The following is a 22,808-nucleotide window of genomic DNA, read 5'->3' as shown; positions in this document are numbered from 1 at the left end:
GCACCTCCATTAAAGTGGTCTAATAGAAATCACTTTAACTGAGAAGTCGTGTGTAGAGAAAAAACAAGGAGTGATCAAAAGACATGGCATGTTTGATTTCTCACTAGATTTTATCACTTGCAGCTAAGATGAAAATTAGAGCACTTAGGTCATAGCTCACCAAGAAATTGAGCTAACAGGCTTTGACCTAGTTTTTATTCACATGTAAAATAAAATTAATTTACAGTGTTTACAGATGTGGACAGGTGGGGAGTTTATACAATTTTTTTTTCTTGGTAGTTGAAGACTTAATACAATTTTATAAGCATATATACCTGTCTGTATCCCTCCTGTGTGTAAATTACAAACGAATATTCATGGACGTCATTGTCAAAATGTTCTGTTCTTATCAATTGACTTTGCAGTTCTGAGGTTCCCTCCCTTTCCTCCGCTTCTTTCTTTTTCCTCTTTTAAAAAATTTTTTAAAATAAAGTTTTCTTTCAAGTCCTCTACGGTTACCGTGTTTCGGCCATCAAAGTCCCCTCCTAGCCATTTTCATTTACCTTGTGACTCTGACCCTTTGTGAAGCTGAGCATTTTCAGAGTAAACCGATCCTGCAGGTCCCCAAGGATGTTATTCTCATTTATTCACTCAGCCCTTTGAATGGAGCAGCCCTCACTTGGCAGCCATTCAGCAGACCAAGATTCAAAGAGCACACAATCCTTTTTCTTCCAAGGGCCTTTCAAAACCCAGTCCAAGGTTTGTCGAGGAGCTTTAATGGATGTCAGTCATTTAGCATGTTACATTTCATTCATGGCTGCCAGGGAACGTGATGAGTAGGGAAGGAATAAAAGAAAACAGGCAGACAATAGGGCTAAGGGATAATTTTCTGAGCTTTTTGTGACGTGACATTATAGAGGGCATTTCTGAGCTGCCATTACTCATGATGGGTGAGTTAAAATAGAAGAGTTAATGTGCTTGTATTCAAAGCCCCACCAAAGCCTCCCAAACAACTTCAGAGACAGGATTTCAGGAAACCGGGGATCAGTTTGAAATGTGGGTGCTGTGGATCTAAGACAGCTGTTTGGTGGGGCCCTACTTCCCCCCTTGGTGGGTGACTCCGTCCCTTTTGTGCCATCTGCCTGGTCACCTCTGACAGCTGGCTCTCCTTTTCTGAACATCAAAATATTTGGGGCCAGTCTCTGGAGACCAGCAGTAAGACAGGGAAGCTCAGTGACAGTCCCAGGGGGTTAGGAAGGGGGAAAGGAGGTGGAGGCTCAGGACTGCGCACCTCCGTACCTGCCAACTGGTGTGTCACAGACAGGCTAAAATTACGGACTAGTCAATTATCTGATTAAAGAGAGCCTTTCATTTGAGGCTTTTTTTTTTTTTTTTAATCCAGACTGAAATCTAAACCTTCTAGAAAGTTACCTTCCTCAAAAAAAATTTTTTTTTTAAGTTGGGCATAATCAACATATGGGAGGTAAATGATAAAAAGGTACAGGGAGAAACACTTTGTTACTGGCTACAGGCCATAAATTGTTCTGGCATTTTCTTTCTTTCCTTTTTTTCTCTTGGGTCCGACAGCAATACTATGAACTTACTTGAAACTACTGGCATCAGATTTAATCTGACTTACCTTCACACACACAGAGGAGCTACCAGGCTGATTGTATTTTTAAATTAGTAGAATCCGTTGATTTTAAAATGTACCAATGTTTCCCCAAAGCATTTCATTTTTTATTAGTTTTACAATTGCATTGAAATCCCTTTAAATTACAGAGTTCATGAATTATGCCTGTGTCAGGCAGCATCAGAGCTAGGGCTTTATGGCTCTTGGATTCCACAGACGCTGTTGTGGTTTAACACAACAATGTGCTGCTCCTTCACCGGCCGGTTAATGGCTTGCCCCGTGGTTAAAGGCCCCACACTGCACCGGGCAGGCTGGGCCGAGCCACCCTGGCCAGGGCTGCCAGGCCGGAACCGCACAACAATAGGGAAAACATTCCGCAGTCATTATTCAATATGTGCTGGGCTGACCTCTTGAAATTTTATTAGTAGTTTCTCCATAGTTCAAGCTGTCCTGTTTGACAAAAAGAAAAATACACTGTAAAGCTGTGGAGGCAACAAACAGCAACGCACAGGAAAAATTTAAAAGGCCAGACCTAAACAAAAAGAACATTCTTAATCTCTAGACTGAAGACCAGCTGGGGATGGGGCAGGAGCTCAAAAAAAAAATTGTGCCCCTTTGTTAGAAAAAGGAAAAGAAGAGAAAAAGAGGAAGAGGAGAAGGAAGAGAAGGAGGGAGGGAGGAATCAGGAGAAAATCTCATCCCCACCGTGTCTATTTCTCAGTTCCTAAATGCATGACCTGCTCTTCCCATCGAGTGTGAAGGATTTACACTGAAGAATACAGTGGTCACCAATACACATGCCCCAGCAGCCTTACAAACCTACGTACAGATGGATGCTGACAACAGTACATCTTAGCCTTTCATAGATTGTTTCTACCCGACAGTCCCCAAGAAAATACACATGCATCTGTGACTTTATTTTTTGTAATTTAATGCAACACCTTCATGACCTCGGTTATACAACAAACATTACTAGTGTTTAGATCTGACTGTGTCTCCAGGACACCTTTTCCCACACAAAGTACAAGGCAACAGCCTGGCTGATGTGCACAAGTGCACCGAGCTAGATCATGAACCATTGTGGTTAGAATCAGAAATATACCTAAGGAAAATGCTTCTGCTACAGTTGCTGAACCTGACTTTGATTTAAACGTATCCTTCTGTTTTTCATTTATGGACCCTGTCCCCTTTTTAACATATGAAGAGATGGCAAAGAAGGGAAGATGTAACATACAAGTGTAGAGGGGCAGTGTGTGTGTGTGTGTGTGTGTGTGTGTGTGTGTCTGTGTGTGTCTGTGTGTCTGTCTGTGTTGGAGGGAGCCTCAGCTTTAGGGAACCACTTTCCCCGAAGGCATAAGAATATCCTAATTGGTTTGTCATGGAAATTTTGCCTGAGATCCTGACCATGCTTCTTAAAGGAAGTAAATAAAACTTCTGTCATAGATTCTCATAGATTCTACCTCAACTCAAAAAGACTTTGCAGCCCTGACTATCTTCTTTTACTGCTCTGACAGGTGGGCACACAGACCCTGCCTGCAGTCTCAGTGGCCAGCAACTCACTGTTACTGTCTCAGCCCGTTCGTGATCATTTTAATTGTCAGAAAAGTATTTTCTTCCATGAGCTCAAATTTACTGCCCTGTGACTACCCCTGTTCACTTGTAGTTCTATAACTCTGCAGAAAAACTGACCTCTTCTGTGGAACAGCCTTTGAAATTTTTAACACAACTCGTCATTTTCTCAGGTTAAATGAACACATTCCTCCGTTATTCCTTGTATGATATGGTTTCCAGACCCTTCACCATCCCTCCTTTGAACATGTTCCAGTTTGCTGTCAACTTCTCCCCTTAAGTGTGGTGTCCAGCACTTCCTGTGTGACCGGCAGTGAATGAGGTTAGACTAATAATTCCCGTGATGTGGACGCCATGTTGCAGTTAATAGAGGATGGACTGAGTTAGGTGTTTAGCAAGAGAGCCACACTCTTGTGTTACATGAACTTGCAGTAAAACCTGAAGTATTTTTACACTTACTACCAAATCAGATTTTCACCATTATCCATCCAAGAAATTGATTATTTGAATCTAAACGTAAGGTTTTTTTGTTTATACTGTTGCATTTCAACTTCTTTGTTCCAACCAGTCTTTCAAGCTTATAAAATACAAACATTCTAACTAACTCATTAGCTAATCCTCCTAATTTTGTGTCACTTGCAATTTTGATAAAACTTCTTTCTTTGTCCAAGGCATTGAACAATAAAAACAAGTGTCTTTAAAAATGAAGAATTCAATCAAGTACTTGACACCTAGCATTCAAAAAAACGTTAGCAGTCATTATTGCTGAAAATTTTCAGAGCACTGCCTTTGATGGGTATCAGTGCTCTCTCTCATGACCATAGCTAATAAAGACTCATAAAAAATAAATAGAAAAACAGAAATATTGTAGTGGAAAGAGAGAGACCAGAACATGAAAATAAAGATGTACCTAATTCATGTACCTTTGGGAAAGTGACATCCGTGTTCCCGTGGCCCAGTTCCTGATGGCAGTCAGGAACATGGTCTACCTCCTGCCCTCAGAGCTTCCTCTGAAATGTGCTCCCGGGTGCTCCTGGTTTTCCATCTTCACCGTTCCAATAAATAAAAGCAAAAAGAAGCAAACAATTTCAAGTGTAAGTCCAAGATTTTGCATAAACAATGTTCCCATCATGTCGGTATCAGTAAAACGGAGGCCCAAATGAGTGTTATAAGAATTACTGGTCTCTCTCGCTTTTCGAAAGTTCTCTTTCGTCCACTTCACTTTTACAAAAGATCTACATTAATACCTATTTTCACTAACAGGAAGAAATCTAGAAAGGATTTTTGCTTTTTTTTTTAAAAAAAAAAAAAAGGTGAAAAGTGAAAATAGTAGTCAGTGTTTGTTTTGCAGTTAGCTGAATAGAGGCAGCAAGAGTGGCTCCCCCAGGATCCTTCCCTGGAAACTGCGCCCAGCATCTCGCTACCATAGCTTTGAACTGTGTCCGTGAGGCTCTGTGCTTTATCTCGATTTATTTTGTGCATCCTTTAGCAAGTTGTGTCCTAACGTAACTGCTTCTTCGCTTCACACTGTTTTGGCTTACAGAAGGTTTCAGATCAATGATCTACTTTCAGATAGTGGGGAAACCTGTATTTACCTATGCTTTAGGTAAATAACTGAGTATTTTTTATTGTGGTATGACAACAAACTACAGGATGTTTCCTGCTTCTTAAGAATTTACTTGAAGCAAATTTCCTTCGGTGCAATATCACAAAATTTAAAACTGCACGTTTTGGAAAATATTTTAAAATATTATGGAAACAAATGGAAACAACAGTCCTGAAATCTAGTAAGTGCTGTAATCTTTATACTATTTGTTTCTGCAATATATCTGCTTTTTATTACTTATTTATATACAACATGAATAAATTGTCTTTATAATGTGTGCTTTTGGTATGCATTAAATAAGTCCAAGTAAAGGAGGGTTTTATAGGCAATGTACTATCTTTTCTTGCCTATGGCCCCTCATTGCCTATACATGTTGTGGATAAAGGCCAAAACAATATTCATTTTTCTAGAAAATAAAATTTATAATATAGAAGGAGTATAGATTTTACATCTATAAACTTTAGAACTTTTAAAAAGCCTCAGATTATATAGCAAAATAATTTAATTAGCACCCTAGAAGCAAATTGGAAGAGTAGACTATATTTACATACCCAAAAATAAATATAAAACTTACACTTCTACAAATTTATTGTAGTTTTCACTGTTTTAACATATTTAAGAACCTGATTTCTAAGAGACTGGTTTTCTACCCATATCAATTTTTTCCATATAAAAAATAATCGTTATATGAAACAAAGTTCTAATTATGCAGCATTTGAATTCATCAAAGTGGCTTCTCACTTATGAGAAACATAAACAGGCATGTAAGCATACCTTCAGATATGATAGACTAATGTTAAAGACTAGTTAAAATACAGGGATGTGATATTTTTAAGGAGTCCCACAGCTGAGAGATATGGTAGAAAGGGCTCTTTATCATGTCATGGTGGAATCTCCACTTTTTCAGCTACCTTAAGCAAGCCATGTACCTGTTCACTGTGCACCACTGTAGTTGGAGAATGACCAGGCTCCTTGCTGTCACTGGGAGTTCATTGATCCTGAACCACTGCCTTGTTCACCCATGCTGGGGTCCTGTGATTACTAAGGCTTGAGTAAAATGCAGTAAATGAAGAACAGGAGTCTTAACTGACCCAGGTCCTTCCTCTCCATGATGACCACCTTCTCGGCCACCTTGGAGATAAAAGCACATGGGATCCTTCTATGTCACTGCCTTCTGCCTACTTCTACTAATGTTTTCTTGTGAATGGTTATTGATTCTCTAAACACTAGCTGACATTAGATGCTTTTCACATCTGCTCATACCAGGATGGCTGAGAAAACCAGTAAGAAAGAAATCTTCCAAGTTAAGACCCCTGACCAAAAAAGAACAGTTTTAAATAGATATCATTGCACCAGGGGACCATTTTGGTTTTGTAAACTCTTTGAGGGAACAGAGGGACCAGTCTATGTTAGCCCCACTTCTATAAATCTGTTTCAGCCTCAATGAAAAGTTATTTTTTTTCTGACTCCCGTGTAAATACATTCTATAGATCTAAAAACACTTCCTGGAGAATTAATTATTTACATTTTTTTATGAAGATAAAAGGATCTGATTTGTTCATGATTTGATTTTTACTCATTCCAACATTCTAAACATCTGTTAATCTAGAATTCAAAAATCTCTCCTATAATCCTCATGAACGTTTCCCATTTGCTTTATTTTAACTTCTATTTGTTGGAATATTCCCTTATTTTCATTTGATAAAAAAGAAAAAAAAAAGTCGATCCACCCACCTCTAAAAAAGATAATAAACAGGTTACTCTTTCAAGAGCTTACAGAGCACAGAAGTGAATATTTTCATTTGTTACTGATAATTCTGCAACAAAGATACTATGTTTATACTTCCATTACAGAATAGGATACTGTGCTTTCCTAAGATCACAGAGCTAAAAGTTACCGTATTAGGAGACAAAATATAGTTATGTTCAGAGAAATACTGATTCCTTTCTCTGTTTCCTTCCCTCAAACCAGCCTCTCAAACTCCGGCATGGGCCCATAGTTAGCACTAGGCTTCCTTAATGCATAATGAAGCCCAGTTCAACAGTCACGGCCCCCAGTGATCATCTCCTACAGGAGAAATGCCCAGATTTCCCATTGATTTGCCCAGAGGTGTGTGTGTGTGGATGTGTGTGTGCATGTGAGAGAGAGAGGGAGAGAGAACTTATTTTTATACAATTCAAATGTATTGGCAGGGATTTAAAAAGCACCAAAAGAGATGGAAAAAGAACTCCTTCTCTTTATTGCCAGAAGAAAAATAATTATCCATGTTACCATAAAATCTGTATGAACATTCCAATGTGAAACTCACCCTGCCTTTTTTCCTAACATGCAATCCATTAGGCCATGTTAGAATTTATTCTAACTACAACGCTATACTTTCATGCATTATTGTGTATTTGTAATGAAAGGGTTTGCTACTTTGGCAATTATAGGGAGAATTTAAGCAAAAAACTAAAGTATATTCTACAGAGGACCCAAATTACAGTAGCAACCAGTTGTACAATGATTTAATCTAGACCTCAAGAACAGCAACAAACCTTAAAATATCAACCTTTTATTTGCATAGTAAGGAAGATCAAATATGCGCTGTATACAGTAAGATCTGAGAAGATACTGGAATAATATTAGCAACATATAGCTGTGGCAGTGACAGAGTAAAGCTACTACTTAAAGGAATAGGTTCTCTGAATGCTATTGGGTTCTAAGCAGCTTGTTATCAGTATAGTATCAGTAAATGATAAGAAAATGATATCTTGCCATGGAATAAGGTGTCATTCTAAATTCTACTCACTGCTAGATTGAGTTCTTTAGGACTAGGAGGCATTTAATAGCATCTCTTTGATCTATACGTAAGAAAACATGGCTGTGAGTAGCTCTTCCAAGAAAACATAGATAGATGTCTGAGCTAGACCTAAACCAGGACCTCTGATTCCAAATGCAGTGTGCTTTCCCACTGCAATAGGCTCACAAAAACTCTAAGACACATATTCCAAACAGGATCCGCAATTTGGAAAATTTATTTTGAATTAAAACCTTGTGCCCTGATTATTTTCCATCAGTGTTTATCTTTGTATGTTTCTCTGCCCCGAGGGTTGTCTCTTTTGGATCACTGTTAACTGATTTTTCTAAACATTCCTGTGTGTCTTTCTCTCCATCTCCACAACTGCTTTCCAATTTTAAGCCTTATCTCTACTTTTATTTTTATTCTAAGTTTTTTCTTTTTTGATTTTCTGAAAATATAAAGTAACATGACTTTGTTGTCAAGAGCTCAGATGCTACTTATAGATTCATGATACTTAGAGTTATCTTTGAAATTGATTTCCTCTTTATAATTTTTATCAAGTTACCTAAGCCCTTTCATCCTTTTGAATATTGGTTTTTGAAATTTGCTTTGTAGGCTATGAGAATTCTGCAGATGAAAAAAAAAAAATAGGAAGAGTGTGGTTAGGATAAAGAACAAGACTCTGGCGTGTAATCAATATGATTCAGTGGATAAGTAGAATTTCCGATTGTTATATCAGTTTTAAACCAAACTATGCATTGTCCAATTCAGGAAGCTTGATGCTTCCAACATGTTTGAACTGTTCTCTGGCAGAGAGTTAAGTGCTTTGAGAACAGAACAAAAACCAACAGAGTTTATGGTGTGGTAGAGCCCCAGATTCTCAGATTTTAAAGACACAAACACAGGACATTTTAACTGCAAAGGATTTGCTCCAATGGATATATTAATGCTTATAAATGTTCTTTTGCCATGCTCAGATAGCCAGTATTTTATATGTTTTTGATAATTGTATCTATTTCAGAATTAGGGACAGTAAAGAATTTTGAAAGGGAAAAACCTGATTCTACTAGAGCCACTGCTTACTAGCCGTGGAGCCTTATTTAACTTTCTAAGCCTCACCTGTAAACACTGCAGGGTTTTCATAACAAAATAATGTACACAAAGTGACTGTCATATATTGGGCTCCCAGCGAGTGATATGATGATAATAATGATGATGATGATGGCGATGATGATGTTATTGAGATCTGTCATTGAGTAAAGAAGACAGAGGAGAAAACCAAGCTTTTGGGTAAATCTTAATAGCAGATATAGTAATACAAAATAATATCTAACTGTGAAAATTGCAAAGGGTAACAACAAGTTAGAAATGAGATTGGTGTTTCATTAAATGTCTTCTAGGGAAAAAAAAACTTTACTCTTAAAGACCCACAGACACTATTCTGACAAAACTATAAAATTTATATTTGGCCTTGATGTAATAAATAATTTTAAAAAGCAAATTTATGGAACTTTACTGAGATTTATTAGTTTGTTAAAATGTTTTCCCCAAAGTCTTTCATTTTGCAGTACATGATTGAGAAAACATAAAATCTCTTTTTAAATAATTTACCATTTGAAGTAAATGGTAATAAAACAGAGAGTTTGAAGCATTTGAAATTTACTTCACAATGTCATCTCTAGAAAGCTATTTGTCAAGCTTCATCCTACCATCTTGTACTTGTTTTGTGACTTTTAATAGCAGTTAGAGACTCCAGGGAGAATCTGACCCCTGGTAAGCAAAGACATGCACATACTCTATGTGTTACGGTCCATACATGAAAATGCTCATCCTCAGAGACAATTTTAGAATAGACAAAAAAGTCAGACTTAGGCAATCAGGATAGCAAGCTCTTCAGGAGGGCAAACTTGTGAGTCTCTCCAGGCAAACTTTTTCAGATTTTCAGTTATCAAAGCAAAGTTCTCCAGTGTTGCAACGGGCCCCTCGTTTATTCTGTTTAGCCCTAAAGCAGAGGTAACCTGGCCAAGAGTCAGCCATCTCTCTAGGTGTTCAATTCTTCACTCGCTTTCCAGGGCCAAAGGGCCCTGTGACAAGGGAGTCACAGCTGAGAGGGGGAGACCCTCATCTTTTCCTCAGATTCAACTCAGCATGGCTCTCCCAGTGGCTAATACTAACAAGAGCAGCAGGTGACCCCTTCTGTTTGCTCAACCATATGCTATTATTCCTATTGTTCTAATTTTGTATTTAAAAAATAAAATTTTGACTCAAATAAAACAACATATTTCTAAAAACAGAAGTAGGAGACATTTTAATGCAGACTGCGGTATGAGACATTGTCCCCTTGCTCCCTCACATGGGTCTTAAGTGTTGAATAACAGCCTCCAAATAATTATTTTCTCTATCCCACACGCTTCTCCCTCTTGGTGCGCTGCCCAGGTAGGCAGCCAGTACTAAGTATCTGATAACATGCCTTGTTGGGCCATGTAGAATAATATTTTGTTCCAAGACCTGTAATCTTGCGCCTCCACAGCTAAGCCTCCACGCCCAGCACTTCTTGTCTCTTGGGAAAGGCACAGCGTCTCCGTGGCCAACAGTTATGCTGTTTCTATTCCTTCCAAACCAAGATGAAGATGATGTGAAATTTCTGTTTGCTTATTGCCCACTGAATGTATTCACACATTGTAACAATTCTGAAGAAAATGCCAAGATGAAGTATGCTCTGAATGAGAAAGCGAGTGTCTCCTCAAAGCTAATGTTACTGGGTTGTTAAGTTATACGTGTTTTTAAAGACTGTATTATGGGAATTCATTCATGTTCACCTCTGCTATCAGAAATCAGTGTATAAGAAGTACACTGCCTACTGAATAGGTACAGAGAGATGGAGAACCTTAAATTTATTTGCACATTCTCTGCTAGGTATGTTGGTTTTACACATATATTGAATTCTCTTCTTTATATTTAGCCAGACACTCTTAGTCTTACTTCAGAGGTTTAGAAAAATAAGTTACACAACTTAAAATACAGTTTTGCTATAGAATAGATGTTTTGTTACCATAGCCAGTTATTATAAAAAGCAGAAATAGAGTTCAGTATGCTAGCAGAAGGAGATATACAAGTCTTGGCCAGGGCAAGATATAAAGGACAATTAGAATTTGAGAACAGTTCATTTTTAAGAGAGTGCTTATGCCGTAAAATAGTCATCACCTCTAAAAGTTTCCTCCTATTCTCCTTATGTATTATTCTTATCTCCAAACTCGTTAAATTATATACATTACATATGTACAGTTTTTTGTCTATTATATCTCAATAAAGTTGTTTTAAAAAGAAAGAAAAGAATACAGTTTTGCTTTCATACTAAGAACGGTGCTTTTAATGTGATCTTTGAAGATGTCTCACCCTGGAACTGTTTTTGGTTTTTTTTTTTTCCTTTTTCTTCAATTGCCAGTGATGTCTCATAAGTGATACACAGGTAAAGTCATGTTATCTGGATTACTGAATTCTTAAGGAAAAGGTGGGGGATGGAAAAATGCTGCATTGCTTTCCTCTTCATAGGTTGGTTGCAGAATGAAACAGAAGTGAAAACTACCATTATCTTGATATGCAGATCAGTATTTGATAAGTTTTATGGTTACATTGTACAGAATTGGGGGGAAACAGTATCTCACATGCTGTTCCAACCAACTCAATATCTTCTCCACCTTTGTTCAATTGCTCTCTTTATCTCATTTGCAAATTTATTTGTAAAATTATGAACATGTGAACTTATCTGCATATTCTCTTTTAGGCATCTTTATGCCAGGGATATCTCAGTTTGTGACTTAGAGTACTCCGAAACAGACCTCTCAGCAGGTCACATTTGTATAAGCCAAATCACATTTGCAGCAAATACAGTTTAAAAGGACAGATTCCTCACTGTTGTGATGAACCATTCCCTAATTTCCAAACCTAATACATCAAGATGTTGGTGCAACTGATGGTCTTCTGGTACAGAACACGCATGTTTGCTTCCATCGTGCTCCAGTGCTTGAGAGATTAACACCAGGAGCCAATGAGAAGGCTCCTTGAGGAACTGCATGAGTAAAGAGAAGGTTCAAAGGCAGAGAGGATGGATATGCTGGAGCTGGCTAGAGGCCTGGGGGTCAGGAGGATATGGGGAAGGAGACGGTGTTAGAACTCGGGGGAAGTCCTGCCACTATTCAGAAACAGTCTCCAACACATCCATTTTATCTCAGTGGAAATTTCTGAATCTCTGAGTTTCCTAAGTCACCGCTGGATGAAATGATGAAGGTAGATATTAGACAAACTACAGTGAGAAATAACTTTTAAAGTTTCTTTCAATTATTGCCAATTTTCAATGTCTATAGTGTTTTTCTGCCCTTGTTCAACTCAACAAACACAAATGCCATGTCGCTCAGAGGACGATGTATGTGAATCTCATACATGATGCCCCCAAACACTTAGGCCTCCAGTGCGACAGCCAGTAGGGAAGTTGACAGGAAAAGGTTGGTTTTATTTCTCTCCTCCTGATGGAAGTCTGTGTGAAGTGATGGGACTCGTCCCACCCTCCTTCTGCGTACGAGGATGGGAATGCAGCAACAGCAGAGCTGACTTCAGCATGTGGGCTGTTGGACAGTAGTCATGGGGAAGCAGAGGGCTGGGGGAGGAGTCATGAAAGTTAGTGAATGGCCCTCCTGTCCCAGCTAACTTTTAGGGAAAGGCTGATGCCATTGGTCTCCTAGGGTATTGCTTAATTCCTCCTCCCGCTTTAAATGGTTTGTGGGTCAGCCATTGACCTTCTCTGCACGAGACAGGATTGAGAAATCACTTTCTCAGAAGCAGTCCGGGCAAGTCTCCATATCCCATGGTCCTTTCTTGGAACAGGGAGACACAGGAAGGGGGACAGAAATCGCAAGTCTCTAGGCCCAAGGCAAGACCACCTGGATTTTCACATATCTTGAGAATCGGAGAGCCTGTACAGATTTTTATTGATGGCATCAACCATCAAGGCTACCAATAAAATAAATACAATTTGCCTTCCTTCCAGTTGTCTATGGCAAAGTAAGAACTTTCAGTTTCTTGGACCAAACGTGTAAGATCGCATTTCATGTGCGACTTCCTTATTCCTCTGCAATTTTTAATTCAGAAACCCAACTTGTTTAAAATGATTTTAAGACCAAAACAATACAGCCCTTACAGCCCTCTGACACATTGTTTGCAACCAGAAAAATCAGCAAAGCCAGAAGCTTTCTGCTGTGAGCACTTTTGTTTCTCCTCTTTTGTTTTATTAACCTCTCCACAGCTGGTGCAGTTGAAAACACTCTTTCATCACATGCTTAGCAGAAGTTCAAGTGTAGCTGAGAATGCAGCCAAGAATCTGTCTGCTGGATTCACTGTCAGAATGTCATGTTTCACTTCTAACCTATCTGATACAGCTGACGGAAACAAAGAAAATACGCAACAGGAAAAGCTCTCCCTGGACCCTCTCAAACTCATTATTCCCGAGGAATCGAGGACAAGTTAAGTCGAGCAGAGTAGTAATATTTTCACATCCATGTATGAATTCAGGATTCACGGGGTTTTTTGCCTGTCCACCCTTTTATTGATGTAGTAAATAAATAGTCTACAAATCACGGGGCTGCTGGATTATGAAGCAATAATTCACTCTTGCCTGATACTACTTAGAATTTACAAGATGGAATAAAAATTAAAATCGAATAGAAAACTTACCAGATTTCTTCTTTCCTACTTCATTTTAATATTTATAATCTTTGTACCTAAGTATCTTTTTCTGTAATCAAGGTGTATTTTTCTGTATTCATGATGATTGGTTAATATTTAGGTAATATTTAGGTAACAAGTACATTTATTTGTTATTGCTGCAAGGTGATTATATTGGCAGCCAGAGTGTTTTCTAGCAAATGAAATGAATACTCAAGTTACTTTTCTTGGAGAAAGGATACATTTTCAGGAGCATTACCAGAACCGCATACTTCAGGTAAAAATTTGCTTCTATGATAAAATAAGTATTTTTACCTTCTCTAGTAGAGTTATATTTTTTTAGCACTTCAATTTTAGTGAATTATTGATGGGATCGTCTCCCAAATGTGGGTACACGTACTTCTTCTGTTGTGACATTCATAAGCACAATGATGGAAATTAAGTAGCTCTGAACACTTGAGAAATGCTGATACTAAGGTGAGGAATAATTAACACTCTGGCTTATGATGCATATCTACTTCATTCATTCAATCAAGAGATAAATATTTACTAAGAGCCTACTATGTGCTCAGCACTGTTCTGGGTGGTCCTGGGATACTGTCATGAACAAGGGAGATAAAGCTCCAGTGCTCTGCTTAATTCAAGTGAGGAGAGTGAGACCAAATCTGAAAACACAAACACAGTTGGTAGCAAGGAGTTCCAGGCAGAGGATTAAAATAGAGTGGTGAGATAGAGAATGACTGGGAAAGCTCCTTAATGTTGGGTAGTCAAAAGAATTACCCTCTGAAGAAAGAGGATTACAGCTCAGTTCTTTTCCAAGATAAGAAAAAGGCAGCCACATGAGGATTAGAGAAGAAATATCTAGTCCAAAGACAGAGTCAAGGAATCTAAAAAGATCTGTAAGGCTGAATAGATTTGGGTTTTATTATAAGGGTAATGGGAAGTCCTTTGGGAGATTCCAAACAGGGGAACAAGATGAATGACTATTGTATTTAAATCATAATTCTAGCAATTAGGTAGATATTGGAAATTAAGAAATCCTGGGAGCAATGGTGGTAGCTAAAACTAAGTGGTAGCTGATATTTGGCTATTACACCAGGTAAAGTCAAAATGTAACGTTCAGTTGTTAAGATATAGAAATTTCTCTCTACATGTTGATAAGCAGCCCTTGTTCTGAGTCCCCCAAATGCTGCCACCTTCCTGTCCCATCCTATCCTCTCTCCAGAACCTCCAAACAGCCTCAGGATGCAGTAATAGAAGAGTTAAGATCTAGCATAGCAGGCAACTTACAGGACTTTAGTATTTCTGCTCATGGTCCAAACTCCTGCCATATATATTGCTAAATACTTTGATTATCACTCCTTGTGTAGGAATGAAAATACTCATTTTTACACATATTTGTTGAGCACCTATGACATAAGAGTTCTCTAGGTCCTAGGACTGCTGGCTTTAAATGTAATAACCAAAACATCTGTACAGTAAAGAACTTGACACATTCTGACTATGTTTCAGAAATAAAGTCATCAGGATTTGCCAGTGAATTTGATGTGGGGAGAAGAAAAGGAGAGAAATCCTCCCACATTTGTTACTCAAGCAACTGGTAGATGATGGAGCTGTTTATTTAGATGGGGTAAGTGAGAAGGAGTTGCTTTATGAAGAAAAACCTTCTCATGCTTCAGAGCAGACATAAATTCACAGAAACACATGGAGAGGCCAATGAGAAATCTTTGAAAAGAATATTGAGTCACTTATCCTAGGTATGTGCCAATTCTTCACCTATAAACCTGGAATATTAACATTTACCACACATACTTCAGACGGCTGTGATAATGACCCAGTGTGATAAAAGATTCAGGAGAGGGTATAGGTCAGTGGTAGAGCGCATGCTTAGAATGCACGAGGTCCTGGGTTCAATACCCAGTACATGCATTAAAAAAAAAAAAAGTATTGGAAAAAAAGATATGAAGTTTCTTTGCTTTCTCTAGAAAATTGTGGGTCACTATCACTAAAATATTATTAAGAACTTCACACAGATTTTTGAGAACCACCATTCTAAGTTTTTCTGTTCTCTCCTCCGGTAGGAATGCGGGAGGCAGGAGCCTCCAAGGATGGGCACAGAAGAGCTGTAAGTAAGACCAGCAATTAAAAACTTCTAAGTTAAGAGATTGTGTAGAGATGGCCTGTATATCCATTTTTGTGACTTTAGGGATGGTTTCTCAACGAATCATTTTTTAGCATTAATGAAAAGCTATACCAAATTTGCTATCATTTTATATTAGATAAACAGCATCAATTGCAATTAAAATATCTGATATAATTTACAAAAAGCAAGAAAAGGAGGACAAAAGAAGCAATGTAATTCACGTGCTTCATTCATGCTTTTTACATTTTGAGTCTGCATCTGTAAGACGTGGATTACCTATGAGCTACTTATCATCCAGAGTTGTGGAAAGAATCAAATGAAATAGTGCATGTGAGCATGCTTTTCAAATGTTTGTTGTTATTAGGCCAACAGGACATATAGTATATAGTGGAAAAACTATTTGCAAGCTACAAAGAGTTGGCTATTTGCTTTATGTCTTCTTACCTCACCCCATGGAAACCACAGCATCTTGTATTTATTCCAAAGTATTTACCATCCTTCACTGGATTAAATGAATTATTATTGAAGACAGCAGATGACAAGAATATCATGCATCTAATTTACTGTACCTAGAGGCTTAAGTTTAAAGCTTTGGCACAATTCCTAAGGTACTTTGCACCCTCCACACCAAACCAAACAACCCTCAAAAATTTCAGTAGTTCAGATTCTCTGCCAATTTTTCTCAACTGCTTCTTTTCCCCTCTCTTAAGAAATGAATAATTTAACTTTCAGAAGCTTAATGAAAATTAGATAATATGGTATATTAGTGGTTAAAAACACAAGAATTGGAGTCAGGCTACAAGGGGTTGGAAACCTAGTTATATGACTGACCTTGGACAAACTGCTTAAGCACTTTTTTGCCCATGCAAGATGGGAAAATTGATAATACCTATCTCTAGGGGTGTCATGAGGAATAAATAAGTTGTTAGAGGCAAAATGCTTAGAACAGAACTTGGCCATAGTATGAATTCAATGAGCATTAGATATTATGTCCTCAGAATATGACATGGCATCTACAGTAGGAAAAGAACAAAAAAGAAAGAAACTGGGCTAGAGATGTTCATGTTACCATATCTTAATACCAGTGTGTAGAAAAATACTATGGAGGATCTTTGGCACTAAGTCAATCAAGATCTAGAGTTTGATTAGAAAGTTGATGTATAGAATTCACTGATGAAACAAATGTTTGTGAGATGCATTCCGTGTACGAGGGACTGTGGTCAGGCAAGTAGTGTAAATGCAAACATATGCAAACCTTCCTCAAGTAATTCACACTGGGGTGAGGGGAGCCGATTGGAAGTGAGTGAGTTGCAGCAACATGGATGGACCTGGAGATCATCATTCTAAGTCAAGTAAGCCAGAAAGAGAAAGAAAAATACCATATGATATCACTCATATGTGGAATCTCAAAAAAAAAAAAAAAGGACACAAATGAACTTATTTACAAAGCAGAAACAGGCTCAGACATAGAAAACAAACTTATGGTTACTGGGGAGAAAAAAAGGTGGGAAGGGATAAATTGGGAATTTGAGATTTGCAGATACTAACTCCTATAGATAAAATAGATAACAAGTTTCTACTGCGTAGCACAGGGAACTATATTCAATATCTTGTAGTATCCTATAATAAAAAAGAATATGAAAATGAATATATGTATATGTATGTATGACTGAAACATTATGCTGTACACCAGAAATTGAAACAATATTGTAAACTGACTATATTTCAATAACAAAGAAAGAAAGAAATGAATCAATTAAAAAAAAAAAGAAGTGAGGACATCATTTGTTTGTGCCCATCACTTCCAAACTTCTATACAGAACAACACAATGTGAAAGGTGCTCAAACAGAGAGAAGGACAGAGTACAGTGTTGTGGAATTGGGAGCAGGTTGCATGGCTGGGGGAAGGCTTTTACAGCACCCTGAAAAGAGGAGGGGCTTGAAACTAATGCGTGATAGCAGACAAAATGGATCAAAAAGCACTTCTAAGAAGATATGACGCTAGATCTGAATTTTAAAGGATAAGAAGAAACTAACTAGTAGACAGAATTGGGGAGGAAGGAATAGGTATTTTCAGGTGCATAAACAAGTAGATGTGTGGAGGCATGAGACAGCATGGCCTAATCTGGGAATTTGTGTAACTATGGCCAAAATGAAGAGTGTGTCTGGAGGCATCAAAGGAGTTGAGAATGGAGACTTTGTCAAGGATTAAACCATGCAGGGTGGGATAAACTGGGCTTGCAAGTGTGATTTTGGTGCTGAATGGCATGGCATGGCTTTGAAGGGTTTGTGCAAAGGAACATCAAAGTGTGTTTTTGGAATATCTGACTAACAGCACACCCATCCCACTCTCAGCACTCCTTATTCCTTTTCCCCTGCTCTGCTTCCCTCCACAGCACTTATCACCACCTGACATATTATTTGATTTGTTGGTTGGTTGTCAGTCTCCCACTGCCAGAGTGTAAGCCCCATAAGGACAGATAGATACGCATTTATGAAATAAATGGCATATGGAGCAAACTTCTCACTTTCAGACTCGTACATTTATTTGGTTGCCTTTTCTTCTGGGGGCAACCTATTTTGGTGTAGTAGCTAACAGCCTATAAAGATGAGGACTAAAATTGTAATGAAGATTCTCCTGGTGATTCCTTTCAATTGGCATGAAGGAAAGCCACTAAACACCAGTGATCCTCTCTGAACTCATTTTCAAGAAAAGAGGCTTAGCATCTAGAATTATCCAAAATAGATGTCAAAGTCCAAGTGCTTTTATAAACAGGTAGAAGTAGCTCATTAGCATAGCTACTTGACAATATTTTATCCCCCCCCCCAAATAATACCTATAAAAGCTTATCATTTCTATAAATATTTTTTACTTTAATGAGTTTAGGAAGAAATGTAACACAATGAACACTGAATTAACACATCTCATACTAAGAGTGTTTTAATGGTCTATAACTTTAATTCCATAAATTTATATTAAACTCCTTAAACTAGATGAATGTTCGCATATCCAAATAAATGGATAGTTAATTATACTTAGTGATGTTTTAATCTGGGCAATTCAGGGCTTAACTAAGACCCACCAAGTTTTCCAGAATTAGGCATGCTCTCACTTGTTTTATCATGTTTCCTTACCAGTTGGGAAACAATTCAGTTGGGTTTCACTGTGCAGTATGCATCATGAGTCTGAGCTGCATGGGATCTTTATTTACTTCCTGCCTTTGATCACCAGTCTTACCCCCTGACTCGTTTTGAGTAGGAAAGTTCCATGCTTGATTCTGTCAACCCACATCCTGCAGTCCTGAAAGCACAGGATGTAATTTTCCCTTGCCATCTCCAGAGCATTTTATTCTGCTCATGTCTCAACTCTTTGATGACTTCCAAGACCCTCTCTTTGGTTGTATCCTTTGAAAGAAGCCAGCTGGGCCCTCCCTGACCTGCCACGATGACTGACCTTGGTGTCTACTGTGCCTGTACCTACTAAGTTTCATTTTACCAAGCCTAAATTTGGCAAGCTTCAGTGAGCTGCTCTCCATCATCAGTTCAAAGCAGTTCTCTACTAATTATTGTTGCCATTTGCTTAATATTTAGGGAAGTGCATGGGCTTCTTTCCTTGGGAAATGTCTTGGCTGGAATGTGATCTTCAGAGTTTAAAATTCAATCCCTTGCTTGCTGTGACTCAGAAACAATTACTATTTCACTCAAAAGAAAACTCTTCTGAAATAACTATCCTTAATACAGACAAATTTAGGAAAAGTTGTCATTTTTAAAAGCCAAACATTTAAATATTACTAAAAGACTTGAAAACATATTATGTGTCTTAAATGTTGAATGAAATAATTAGGTGCTTAAATTCAGTCCTTAAAATTAGAAACAATAAAAGAAAGAAAAGAGAGAAAGAAAAAGATTAAGGGCAAAGGTAGAATTCTAAAAACTAATTGAAGAGTATTGAAACAAATGGCATAAAGAGCAAACATCCATGTACCTGATATTTGTATTTAAAATGATATTTAAATAGTTGTGCTGATGTAGCCCTTTGAAATGTCAGGAATTTTGAGAAGTCTGAGATGTTTACTTGTAAGTTAACAAGTTAGCTGGCCACAGTTTCATAAATGCTATCAGAAGACATAAGACTCCTGGGTCAGAGACAAAAGACTTTATTACTCACAGCACAGCAGATAGTATGAACTTCATGTTTGAGTCATTTCACCCTGCACCCCAAATCCCATGGGAGTGGTGTAGGTGGGTCTAGGTAGGTGCTGTATCCATAGTGAGTCTGTATTCCAAGTTTAGGAAAACTCCAGTCTTATAAGGAGTTGCTAACAAGTCTACCCAACCTTTTCCAGAGGGAGCTATTATCTTTATACAGTTAGAAAGCAAATCTGCCCTCTTGTAGAAGGATCTTGGTCTTTCATATGCCATGTCAAGTGCACAAGAAAAAGCCATGAAAAGACAGAATGGAACAAAAGCTGTAACAATATATGTAGAAATGCCATGAAGAATTAACCTGAACAATATCCACCCCTTGATGTAGTCTTTAAAAATATAAAAAATTCACTGAAATTTTGTAAGGACCATCACTCAAATCTATAAAATACTACTGCAGAGTTTGGCAACAAACATAACCACCATTAATTCACAAATATTTCGAACTTCAAAACTAGCAAATCGTCATTATCAGCAGTAAAAGTTTTGACATATTAAACATTGCTTTGCATGTGACACAATACAAATTTTTTCCATTAAGACAGGATGTTCAACTAGTCCAAATGATCTTACATTAAGGTAAAATATTCCTATGGATGGATATAAAATAAATAAATAATAATGACAATAGCGAAGACTTTTACAATTATGTAAATTTCTAGAAGTCAGTATGTTTTCATCTTTATGTAGGAAATTGAAGGAAAAACTATGACATTAAAAATGTAAAATGGAATCTGTAATGATTGTCTTATACCTTTCCTTTTTCCTTAAAAACCAAACACCATCTGCTTGCTCCTCACCCTTAGCTAACTAGTCTCTTATTTCACTAAGATAATAGAAACAATTAGAAGAAAGTAATCTCATTTACTGCTTCCAAATCTACCAACATACCTATCCATATCCGTACTTTTATCTTTTTTCCTATTAAACTGAATTCACTCCTTTTTTTCTTCTAAGACTATTTTTCACCCCAGATTTTTTTCCTCTTTCAGCTTTTCAGAGAATTTTTTCTTGCAATTATCCCCTTCCTCTACCCTGCATCATCAATACTCTTCTTGTTACTGTCTCATCCTTATCAGCATGTGAACATGCTTCAAAAAACTAAACCTCCCTGGACCTCATGTCCTCCTTCATTTGTCTGCCTATCCCACCACTTCCTCAAAAGAGGTCTCTAAGCACTCACTGTCTCCACTTCTCACTTCCTCTCTCCTCCACCCTTCTCAACCAATCATCCTTTCCTCCCCACCACTGACTCCACTGAGACTGCTATTGTCTAGATCAACATTTGTAGGTACCATATAGATAAAATTTCAGCTCATGATGCTAGATTAATATTTGGTAGACAAAAATCTACTTAGAAGCACAAAGATTAGCTACCTAATTTGTGAAATGCAAACAGTATCCATTTTCTCTGTCTCACAAGGTTGTTGTGAATCAAATGACATAATGCAAGTGAATATTTCTGTAAGCCACAATGTGCCACTCACATGTAAGCATTATGATTTTTTAGGCTATGAATCAAAGGCATGGATTTTTGTAGTTTTGATCTAGCCCTAGCATAACACAGAGAACAGGAACATAGTACATTGCCCACAGGCATTTGTTGAATAAACAAATAAATGCATGATGAATGAATGAAAACACTTGGTTTGGTGGAGACTCTGTCTAGAAATGAATGGAAGCATCCAACTATAGTGGTGCTAATGAACAGAGCAGAAAAATGATTCCTTCTGCAGCAACATGCAGAACCCTACCCCCCACCAAAATTATTTAACACCTTGAATAACTAATAGGCCTTCAATTTGCTCAAGAAGTTATCTGATACATGCACTCCAAGGTCCATAGCAGCACTATTTACAATAGCCAAGACATAGAAACAACCTAAATGTCTATTGACAGATGACTGGATAAAGAAGTTGTGGTATTTATATACAATGGAACACTACTCATCCATAAAAAATGCCATTTGCTGCAACATGGATGGACATGGAGATCGTCATTCTAAATGAAGTAAGCCAGAAAGAGAAAGAAAAATAGCACATAATATCACTTATCTGTGGAATCTGAAAAAAAAAAAAAGACAAGTGAACTTATTTTTAAAACAGAAACAGACTCACAGACACAGAAAATAAACTTATGGTTACCAGGAGGGAAAGGGGGTGGGAAGGGATAAATTGGGAGTTTGAGATTTGCAGATACTAACTACTGTATATAGAATAGATAAACAACAAGTTTCTACTATATGGCACAGGGAACTGTATTCAATATCTTATAGTAACCTATCATGAAAAAGAATATGAAAAGGAATATATGTATGTGTATGTATGACTGAAACATTATACTGTACACCAGAAATTGACACAACATTGTAAACTGACTGTACTTCAGTAAAATAAATAAATAAATAAATAAATAAAAAGTTTTTAAAAGAAGAAGTTATCTGAGCTTTCAAAGGATCCTTCTTGTCTAAGTTTCTTTTTAATTGTGAGGCTATCTCATAGGTCCAAAGCAAATAAAGAAAACAAATACATACATGAAGACATGCCTTTTCTGCTCAGCCAAGACTCAAACATCAAGACTAATCAATGCCATTAACTAAAATATAAAATGAGACAAACAAATAAAAATATACTTTTTGATCATCTTGTGAACCATTACTTTAGAATTCTGTTAAAATAAGCTAATGACAATGTTGAGACCCTGAGCTAGACAAACAACAGTCAACTTTGCAAAGACACATTTAAATTATGATGGTCTCCTCTCCATAAAATGTTCAAATTCTAGTGACCCAGGTAATGGTGTTCTCTCAGACTTTGAAAGCTTTTCCACACCATGTAATGAGGAAACTGGAGGCATGACAGGTCAATATCATATCAAAAATAAATGTGTTATTTTCGGATATTTCCTTCAGGGTTGGCTGACATCGGTCTACCATGCAACAGTTTATGGAAGACAGCAAGAAGGCTTGACTTACACACAGTGCTGCCACCAGAGTCAACAGTGCTGCCAACCAAGGAAATTTAAAGCACATGACTTATTGTCAGGTTTAACTTGTTTTACAAACCCAAACAGCCATCCAGCTTCTAAAAATCCATTTCTGTTTTAAGAACTAACATTTAATCACAAGGACAAAATAAATATATTTGTGCATATAAATAAATGGTAATAAGA

The 22,808-nt window shown here is 37.4% G+C and overlaps 1 long non-coding RNA gene and 1 other non-coding gene across 2 annotated transcripts in view; one reads left to right on the top strand and one right to left on the bottom strand.

Annotated features, from left to right (window-relative positions):
* Positions 1–1,697: 1,697 nt before the first annotated feature.
* Positions 1,698–22,808, bottom strand: part of LOC106730098 — a 39,272-nt gene continuing 18,161 nt past the window's right edge. Inside the window, exons 2-3 of the long non-coding RNA XR_001366532.2 lie at positions 4,105–4,226; positions 1,698–2,062 (exon numbers count right to left, since the gene is read on the bottom strand). This is a non-coding gene — a long non-coding RNA (uncharacterized LOC106730098). The remainder of the gene's footprint in view (positions 2,063–4,104; positions 4,227–22,808) is intronic.
* On the top strand, positions 15,146–15,217 carry TRNAS-AGA. The gene has a single exon. It is a non-coding gene; the product is annotated as a tRNA-Ser (tRNA).

The sequence above is a fragment of the Camelus ferus genome, chromosome 8 (assembly GCF_009834535.1).
Source record: "Camelus ferus isolate YT-003-E chromosome 8, BCGSAC_Cfer_1.0, whole genome shotgun sequence".
NCBI lineage: Eukaryota > Metazoa > Chordata > Mammalia > Artiodactyla > Camelidae > Camelus > Camelus ferus.
Note: the sequence above shows the minus strand (reverse complement) of the source record. Positions and strands in the feature narration are given on the sequence as shown.